Source organism: Protobothrops mucrosquamatus, unplaced genomic scaffold, assembly GCF_001527695.2.
Source record: "Protobothrops mucrosquamatus isolate PMUCROS unplaced genomic scaffold, P.Mucros_1.0 scaffold2440, whole genome shotgun sequence".
Classification (NCBI taxonomy): domain Eukaryota; kingdom Metazoa; phylum Chordata; class Lepidosauria; order Squamata; family Viperidae; genus Protobothrops; species Protobothrops mucrosquamatus.
The window spans coordinates 69,006-78,756 of NW_015388512.1; positions in this window are offsets into that span (position 1 = coordinate 69,006).

Below are 9,751 nucleotides of genomic sequence, written 5' to 3' on the forward strand. Positions count from 1 at the left end.
CTCCGGAGCCGCATGCAGCTCTTTGAGCCCTCTCCTGCGGCTCCGGAGCCTCCCCCTCCCCCTCCCCCCTTCTTCCTCCTGCCCCCCCAGGCCTCACTCCCGGCTGGGCCGGCGGGGGCATTGCTCCCTGGGCTGTCCCCAGGCCGCCGAGCCGGCTATGCGTCTCCCCAGGCCGGGCCGGGCGGCAGTCCCGGCTGGGGCGGCAGCAGGAAGGCATTGCTTCCTGGGCCGTCCCTGGTCAGCTGAGCCGGCCACGCATCTCCGCGGGCCGGGTTGAGCAGCAGTCCCAGCTGGGGCGGCAGCGGCATCGCTCCCTGGGCTGTCCCCGGGCCCCAGGCCAACTATGCATCTCCCCAGGCCGGGCCGGGCGGCAGTCCCGGCTGGAGTGGTGGCAGGAGGGCATTGCTTCCTGGGCCGTCCCTGGGCAGCTGAGCCGGCCACGCATCTCCGTGGGCCGGGTTTAGCAGCAGTCCCAGCTGGGGCGGCGGCAGCATCGCTCCCTGGGCTGTCCCCGGGCCCCAGGCCAACTATGCATCTCCCCAGGCCGGGCCGGGCGGCAGTCCCGGCTGGAGTGGTGGCAGGAGGGCATTGCTTCCTGGGCCATCCCTGGGCAGCTGAGCCGGCCACGCATCGCGGGCCGGGCTGAGCAGCAGTCCTGGCTGGGGCTGTGGCAGCAGCGACGGGGGCATCGCTTCCTGGGCCGTCCCCAGGTCGCCAAGCCGGCTACGCGTCTCCCCGGGCTGGGCTGGGGACATCGCTTCCAGGGCCGTTCCCGGGCCGTTCCCCGGGCAGCAGACGGCCATGCGTCTCCGTGGGCCGGGCCGTGCAGCAGTCCTGGCTGGGGCGGCAGCGGCGGCGGCGGGGGCATCGCTCCTGGGCCGTCCCCGGGCCGCCGAGCCGACCACGTGTCTGCTCAGGCCGTGCAGCAGTCCTCGCTGGGGCGGCGGCGGTGGGGGCATTGCTCCCTGGGCCGTCCCCAGGCTGGCGAGCCAGCTACGCATCTCCCCAGGCCGGGCTGGGTGGCAGAGGGGCATTGCTTCCTGCACTGTCCCCGGGCCACTCCCCGGGCAGCCGACCCAGCCATATGTGTCCCCGAGCCGGGCCGGGCGGCAGCAGGGAGGCATAGCTTCCTGGGCCATCCCCGGGCTGTTCCCTAGGCAGCCGAGCTCGCCACGCATTTTCCCGGGCCAGTCTGTGGTGTCCCGGGTGCCTTTCAGCGCCTTCTACTACCTCCTGCTCCCTTCCCCTCCCTGCCCCTTCGGCGCTGTCTGCCTTTCGTTCTCTCTCTCTCTCTCTCTCTCTCTCTCTCCTCATCTGGAGAGAGAGGGGGGGCAGAGGAAAGAGAGAGAAAGAGAGGGTGACTTGTTCGGGCGAAGAACCAGTGGGGGAGGGCAAGGCAAAGTAAGTCAAAAGCACTTCGTGCTAGCATCTCCTGAGCCCTTGTTATCCCTGCCACAGACTCGGCTCATCCACCCTCACTCTCTCCTCTCCTCTCTCTACGGACGAGGCTGCTCGCTTCAAATGGTTGGCTACCGAGGCCCGGGAGCCAGGCAGGCGGACAAGTCTCGACCGCAACATTTTCTTGCTGCTGTTGTTTTGCGCGCGCGCGGCGCTGGCTGGGAACAGAGGCAAGCAAGCTCTATGGTTGGAAGTCCCTGCAGCTTGGGAGCCAGGATCTTCCCCCTCTCAGTCCCAAATCCCAAGCAGGATTCACAACATTGGGATTGGAAGTGAGCTGTGAGGAGATGGCCTGTCTCTCTTTCTCCCCTCCTCCCTTCCGTGCCGGCTACTGAGGCTCCCTGCTGGGCGCAGTCGGCCTGAAGCGGAGGAGGGTCAGGGGCCTTTCAAAGCGTGACATTGCAACGGAGGGGAGAGCCTTTCAGGAGGGTGCGGATGAACTGTAGCTCTCCAGATATTGCTAACATACAGCGTTTGCCGTCCCAGCAGCAGGCTCGATGAGAGGTGCTGGGATTTCTCTTTGTCAGAATGTGGTGAATCCACATTGCCCATCTCTAAGGGAGGAAGTTAAACGATTTGGTAGGTGAACTGGTTCTGTTAGTAAAGGGGGGGGAGCTGAAGAGAAAAAGAGGGAGAGAGAGAGGAAAGAGAGAAAGAGGAAAGAGAAAGAGAGAGGAAAGAGAAAGAGAGAGGAAAGAAAGAGAAAGAGAGGAAAGGAAGAAAGAGAAAAGAAAGGGAGAGGAAAGATAAAGAGGGAGAGGGGGAGAGAGAGGAAAGAGAAAGGAAAGAAAGGAAAGGAAAGAAAGGGAGAAAGTGGAAAGAAAGGAAAGAAAGAAAGGGAGAAAGAGAAAAGAGATGAAAAGGGGGAGGGAGAGGGGGAGAGAGGAAAGAAAGAGAAAGAAGGAGAAAGAGGAAAGAGGGAGAAAGAGAGGAAAGAAAGGAAAGAGAAAGGACAGAAAGAGAAAGAGGGAGAAAGAGAAAAGAGAAAGGGAGAGGAAAGAAAGGGAGAGGGGGAGAGAGAGGAAAGAAAGGAAAGAGGAAAGAAAGAGAAAAGAGAAAGGGAGAGGAAAGAAAGGGGGAGGGAGAGGAGGAGAGGAAAGAAAGAGAAAGAAGGAGAAAGAGGAAAGAAAGGGAGAAAGGAAAGAGAAAGAAAGAAAGAGGGAGAAAGAAAAGAAAGGGAGAGGAAAGAGGGAGGGGGNAAAGAAAGGGGGAGGGAGAGGGGGAGAGGAAAGAAAGAGAAAGGAGAAAGGAAAGAAAGGGAGAAAGGAAAGAGAAAGGAAAGAAAGCGAGAAAGAGGGAGAAAGAGAAAAGAGAAAGGGAGAGGGAGGGGGGAGAGGAAAGAAAGAGGAAAGGAAAGTAAAAGAAAGGGAGAAACAGAAAAGAGAAAGGGAGATGAAAGAAAGGGGGAGGGAGAAGGGGAGAGAGGAAAGGAAGGAGAAAGAGGAAAGAAAGGGAGAAAGAGGAGAGAAAGGGAGAAAGAGAAAAGAGAAAGGGAGAGGAAAGAGAAAGGGAGAGGGGGAGAGGAAAGAAAAAGGAAAGAGGAAAGAAAGGAAAGGGGGAAAGAGTAAAGAGAAAGAGGAAGGGAGAAAGGAAGAAAGGAAAGAGAAAGGGAGGGAGAGGAAAGAGGGAGAGGAAAGAAAGAGAGAGGAAAGGGAGAGGAAAGAGAAAGGAAAGAGGAAGAGGAAAGAGAGAAGGGGAAGTGCAAGTGCCCCCCCCCCTCTCTCTCTCTCTCTCTCTCTCTCTCTCTCTCTCACACACACACACACACACACACACACACACACACACACACACAGTGGGGGAAGAAGACTGGCAGACCAATGGCAGAAAGAGGGAGGGGGAGGGGGAGAGGGAGGGAGGGACAGAGAGAGAGAGACCCTTTTGACATCTAAAATGAAGATAACACTGCAAATATCCTTTTATATATATATATATATAATAAAGGTAAAAAAGGATATATGCAGTGTTATCTTCATTTTAGATATCCAAAGGGTTTTGCGGCTCCCTGTGTTTTGTTTTCGGTGGGAAATGGGTCCAAGTGGCTCTTTGAGTATTTTGGGTTGCCTACCCCTGGGTTAGGGTTAGCTCTCTTTTCATACTTTGCATAAATAGGTCTTGTCATTTTGCTTAATGCCTAGATATTATATACAATGTCTAGGGAAAGTATATAGCATATTAAAATAACACAGACATTTCATACTTTGCCTAAAAACATCACACATTGTATAGATTTCCTAGACATTCTATACAATGCCAGCTTTTCACACATTGCCGGTAACATACACATCCCATCCCAATTCCAGATCCTCTCATAAGGATATACCTCAGCATAAGTTAACCATTTTCCCCCATATATTTTTATTGATTTTTTAAAGCATAAATCACTTTTTTTGCCAATATTTTATTATATTTTATAAAGGTAAGGAAAGGGTAAGGTCAGTATAGGTAGTGGGATTCAGGGTAGGGTTCAGGGAGGGGGTTGGGGCGGGGGTAGGTACAACAATGGGGTTGCCCCCAATAACATTTCAAGCTTTAGCAAGCAAACTATCGTCCGGATACAGGTCTTCAGTGGGAATAATTAATATAATAATAAGTGGTTGTAGTCAACAAAAGTAAATATAATTATAAACCATGTCAATTAATCAATAAACATCAATCCTCTTAATAAATTTCATAATCATTTTTGTTAACTCATTTTGCTAACCATTGATAAAAGTTTTCCCATGTTTTAAAATAGACTGAATCTTCTTTCTCTTTAATCTCTAGGGTTAGTCTGTCCATTTCTGCACATTCTAAGATTTTCCTAATTATAATCTCATCAGATGGTACATTCTCATTTTTCCAATATTGGGCAAATGCTATTCTCGCAGCTGTCAATATATGTAGTATTAAATACACATTTTCTTTGCCATAATTAGATCCTAGTATTCCTAACAGAAACAATTCTGTATTTTGGTTATCTTTTCCAGCCATATATGAATCTTAAACCAAAATTTCTTTGCACTAGGACACACCCACCAGATATGGTAATAGGTACCTGGCTTTTGTTTACATTTCCAACAATCATTCGAAACATTTTTAAACATTTTCGCTAACATTACTGGTGTCATGTGCCATCTACAAAACATTTTATACAGGTTTTCTTTATAGGAAGCTGCTTTAGTCAATTTAATATTTCTATTCCATAACTTTTGCCAAGCTTCTAAGTCTATAGAATATCTGAAGTTTTTTGCCCAAACTATCATTGTCTCTTTTACTTGTTCTTCTTCCATCTTCCATTTTAGCAGAAATCTATAAAGTTTCTTGATCAGATTTTCATCTGTTTTCAAGAGAATTTGGTCAAATTCTATCTGTTCTTTATAAAATCCTGGTGCCTTTAAATCTTTCTTGTATCTTGTTTGAATTTGTAAGTAAGGCCACCATGATAAATCGATACCTTGTTGTTGTAGATCTTGCCTGTCTTTAAGTTTTCCATCCTTATCCAAAATGTCTTTATAAGTAACGAGTTTGTCGTAATTAATTAAATTTGGGTAAGCAAAAGCTTCCATTGTTGAAAGCCACTCTGGTATTTTGATATAAATTTTTGTTTTATTCTCTCCCATTCTAAAAGCAGTACATTCCTTATAGCATGGTTTTGGAAATATCTGTGTATTTTATTTTTCCCATACCACAGAAAGGCATGCCAACCCAATTGTAGGTCATGCCCCTCTAGGTAGAGGATTCTTTTATTTCTCAGTGTTATCCATTCTTTGATCCATGGTAAAATAGCTGCTTGATAATAGAGTCTCCAATCCGGGAGTCCAAATCCTCCACTATCTTTAGCTTCTTGTAGCATTTTAACTTTAATTTGTGCTTTCTTCCCTTGCCATATAAATCTTAGTATTGTTGCATTTAAATCGTCAAAGAATATCTTCCCCAGTTTTACAGGAATTGTTTGAAAAAAAAAAGAGTAGTTTCGGTAGGACACTCATCTTCACTGTCGCTATTCACCCTATCCGTGATAGTTGGAGATTTTTCCACTTTTCCAAATCTGATTTTATTTGTTTCAACAATCTTTCATAATTATCTTCTTTTAGTGTTGTGCATCTTGGTGTTAGGTAAATGCCTAAATATTTCACTTTTTTGACTATTTGGAGATTTGTCTTTTTTGTAAAATAGGTTTTCTGTTTGTCTATTAGTTTTTTTGTTAATACCTTAGTCTTTTCTCTGTTTATTTTCAAACCAGCCACTTCTCCAAATTTTTCTATTTTCTGCAACAATTTAGTAGATGTTTCTAATGGCTCTTCCAGGATAAAAACCAAATCATCTGCAAAAGCTTGTAATTTATATTTTTGGTCTTTTATCTCCAAACCTTTTATTTCCGTGTCCTGCCTGATATTTCTAGCTAATACTTCCAATGTTAGAATGAATAACAAAGGGGATAATGAACATCCCTGTCTTGTGCCTTTTTTGATATCGAAGCTTTCTGTATAATCTCCATTTAAAAGTATCCTAGCTGTTTGTTTGTTATAGATTGCTTGAATTGCATTTATAAAATTGTTGCCAAAGTCCATTTCCATTAAATTTTGCCAATTTAAGTTGTCAAAAGCTTTTTGCGCGTCAAGAAATATCAATGCCATCTGCTTCCCTGGATGATTTTCGTAATATTCCAAGACATTTAAGATAATCCTTAAGTTATTTTTTATTTGTCTTTTAGGTAGGAAACCATTTTGGTCTGTATGAATAAATTCTGTCAGAAATTTCTTCATTCTTTCCGCCATTATCGAAGCAAAGATTTTATAATCCACGTTTAATAACGATATTGGTCTATAGTCTTTCTGGTGATGTCGCTGAGGATAGACCCGGGGAGAAACACTCCATTCCCCGGGTCCGAATTTCTTCTGAAGGTGGGCCCTTTGGGGCCAAATGCCACCCCGGAGAGGTGGTCACTGAAGCGCGAACCTTTGAGGATCACGGGCTGGCGGTAGCCGGCCTGCTGAAGTCAAAGCAGCCCCTGGAACCAGCAGAAGAAAGACGGACTGCGATCATGCGATCCGCCATTAACAGCTGATCGTCGGAGACGGAGAAACAGCACAGATTGACAGCAAGCAACTGAGCCGGGTGAGAACAGGCTCTTCTTTCTTGTTGAAGGTGGACTTTTTCTTTTAAAAATATCCTGTCTTTAGTCCGAGCACGAAGCTCTTAGGGAGGGGGGGAGTTTTTTTTCTCCCCCCCCCCCGTATAGAAGCGGCAGTTTAAACCATTTGTATTTTGCATTTTGGAAAATAAATTCTCAATACGGTAAACTCTTTTAAACCTCAACAGAATATTTGGGAAGTTTTATTTTTTTTTTAACTTGGAAAAGCCATTGTAACTCTTTATTTTCAAAACTTTATAAACGTTCATTTTTTTTCTCCCTTCCACTCTGGGCTGCTTTTTTTTTCTACTTAGTCCTGGGAATGGATATATTGTATCCCTTGCTACATGTCTGGTGTTTACTTTGACTAGGAACTTGGCTCTACGCCCAGACACTTGGCTGTATGCCCAGATACCCTTATCTGACCTTGAAACCAGCTGAGAGGCTTCTTTTTCTTTTTTCTTTTTTCTTTCCGCTTTAGCCTGCCTATACAGCACAGACTATTTATTCTAGATACATGATATTTGCTGTCATCCTTTCCTTGGATTATAAACGCTCTGCTATGAATAACTGAATATTGTGGAACCCTTTTCTTTTTTTTCTTCTTCTCTATCTTTGAATAGAAGCTCCTGGACTATAAATTGGATATCTTTTTTATTGCTTTTTTTTAACTTATTTTTTCCTCTTTTTCCCTGCTGGCTTTTTCCCTTTGGATATAATTTTTCTTTGGACCTTCCTTCCTTTTGTTGGAATTATCTTTTTTTTAAAACTTTTTAGACTCCCCCTCCTAGCAATAGGAGTCTATTGGATTACAATTGGCCATTGGGCCACCTGGTGGATTATAATATAACACATCAATTCAACGATGAGCACTTCAAACCTGACTAAACTTGGGAGAAAAGGATCTTCTGCTCTTGCCTCGACCTCCGCCAGTCCAGTCTATCAAAAATCAGTTACTATAGCGGTACAGCAAGAAAAAATGGAAACCTAACAAAAGGACACCCAGGCAATATTGCAGGCAATCACAGCTCAGGCGGCCTCCTCAACTAAAAATTATGAAGATCTGAAAAATGATTTCGCTAAAATGAATAAAAAATTTGAAAACTTCCAACAGGCGATTACAGATAATCAACAAAGGATCCAAAAGATAGAAGATAAATCAGTGGAAGTTGATCATAAATTAGAGTCCTTACAAGAGGAGAATCAAAGACTGGCTCAAACAAATATGGAACTGGAAGATTCTCTTGCGGTGATAGAGATGGAAAGAGCATCATACTTCTTAAGATTCCAAAACATAATAGAAGACAAGGATGAGAACGTGTCAGGATTGATAGTTGAGCTACTTGCAGACCTTTTAGGAATGGGAAAGACTCAAATGGAAGAAGAAATAGACCAGGTCTTCAGAGTTAACTCAAGTTACGCCAGAAGAAACAGAGTTCCTAGAGAAGTCCATATTAGATTCCTTAAAAGATCTATCCAAGATGAGATTTTGAGAATAGTAAGAAATCAACCCTTAAAATACAAAGAAAAAGAAATGCTAGTCCTTAAGCAAATTCCTAGAAGGATAAGAGAGGCTCGAAGAGATTATCTGTTTTTAACCAGGAAATTGATTAACAAAGGAATAAATTTTAGATGGTTGGTCCCAGAAGGGATACTAATTTTCTGGGACTTGAAAAGATATAGATTGGATACCTCGCTTAAAGCAGCGGAATTCTTTGATAAGCATAGATCCTTTTTGGAAAAAAGGGACCCTGAACCTAAGAAACAAGAGGAGATGGGTGCTGTAGGAGCGTCTGAACAACTAGAGGAGGAAGAAGTTAAAAAGACCACCCCAGAGGAAGAAACAAGACCGAGAGACCAGAGACAGATAAGATCGCCTAGAATATTGAGGTCCAGATACAACTAAAGCCATGGAGGAGATTGGAATTTTATCAATAAATATAAATGGATTGAGTTCTCCCTCAAAGAGGAGAAAAACTTTTACTAAACTACAAAAGTTAAAAATGGACATAACCTGCCTACAAGAAACACATATTAAGAGACAACATGCTAGAATTCTAGAACAACCGAAAATGGGCAAGCTTTATTTCACATTTGCACCCCAAAAGAAAAGAGGTATAGCCCTCTACATAAAAGAAAAGATGAACCCTAAACAAGTTTATGCAAATGAAGAGGGGAGAATATTAATGGTGGAAATTATGGTCGATCAAAAACAGATACTGATGGTTGCAATATATGCACCTAATGATAAGCAAGAGCAATTCTACTACCAACTACATAATAAAATAATGGACTTAAACTATCAAAATCTTTGTATACTGGGAGACTTCAACGCAATAGCAGACTCAACCTGGGACTATAAAAGCCATAAACAAGGGTGAAAAGGGGGAAATACTTTACCTAAAGCCTTTTTAAAAATGAAAGAAGAACTGTCTATTCAAGATATATGGAGAGAGATGAATCCAGAAAAATCACAATATACGTTTTACTCAAATAGGCATAAATCATGGTCTAGAATTGACATGATATGGACATCTTATGATTTGAAAACGATAATACAAGAGATTGAGATAGAAACTAATGTCTGGGCAGACCATAACCCAATAAAAATGATCTGGAAAGGCACTAAGAAAAAATTAAGATGGTCTCTGAACAAATCTATACTGAAAGAGAAAGAATTTCTACAACTAGCGACAAGGGAAATGGAATTCTTCAAAATAAACAGGAAAGAAGAAACCTCCCTCCAAAATGTGTGGGACATGGCCAAAGCATACTTTAGAGGCTTGGCCATAACATACACTGCCAAAAAGAACAAAGAAAAGAAACAATTACAGTCAAACCTGAGAGAAGAACTTAAAAACTTGGAATTAGAGTTACAAATTGACCCACAAAAGAAAGTCCTTAAGAAACAAATGGATATAATAAAACATAAATTAAACTTGGCCGAGATGGATATATTGGCACAGCAGATCAAACGGTCTAAACAGAACTTTTTTGAAAATGCCAATAAGCCGGGAAGATGGTTGGCATATAGGCTAAAGAAAGAAAAGGAAAAAAGACTGATAAATAAACTACAAGACTCAAAAGGAGAGCTACACTTTCATAATGATGCAATGAAACAGATTATTAAGGCCTATTACAAGATACTTTATAAGGCAGAGGTGGTCTCTAAAGAGG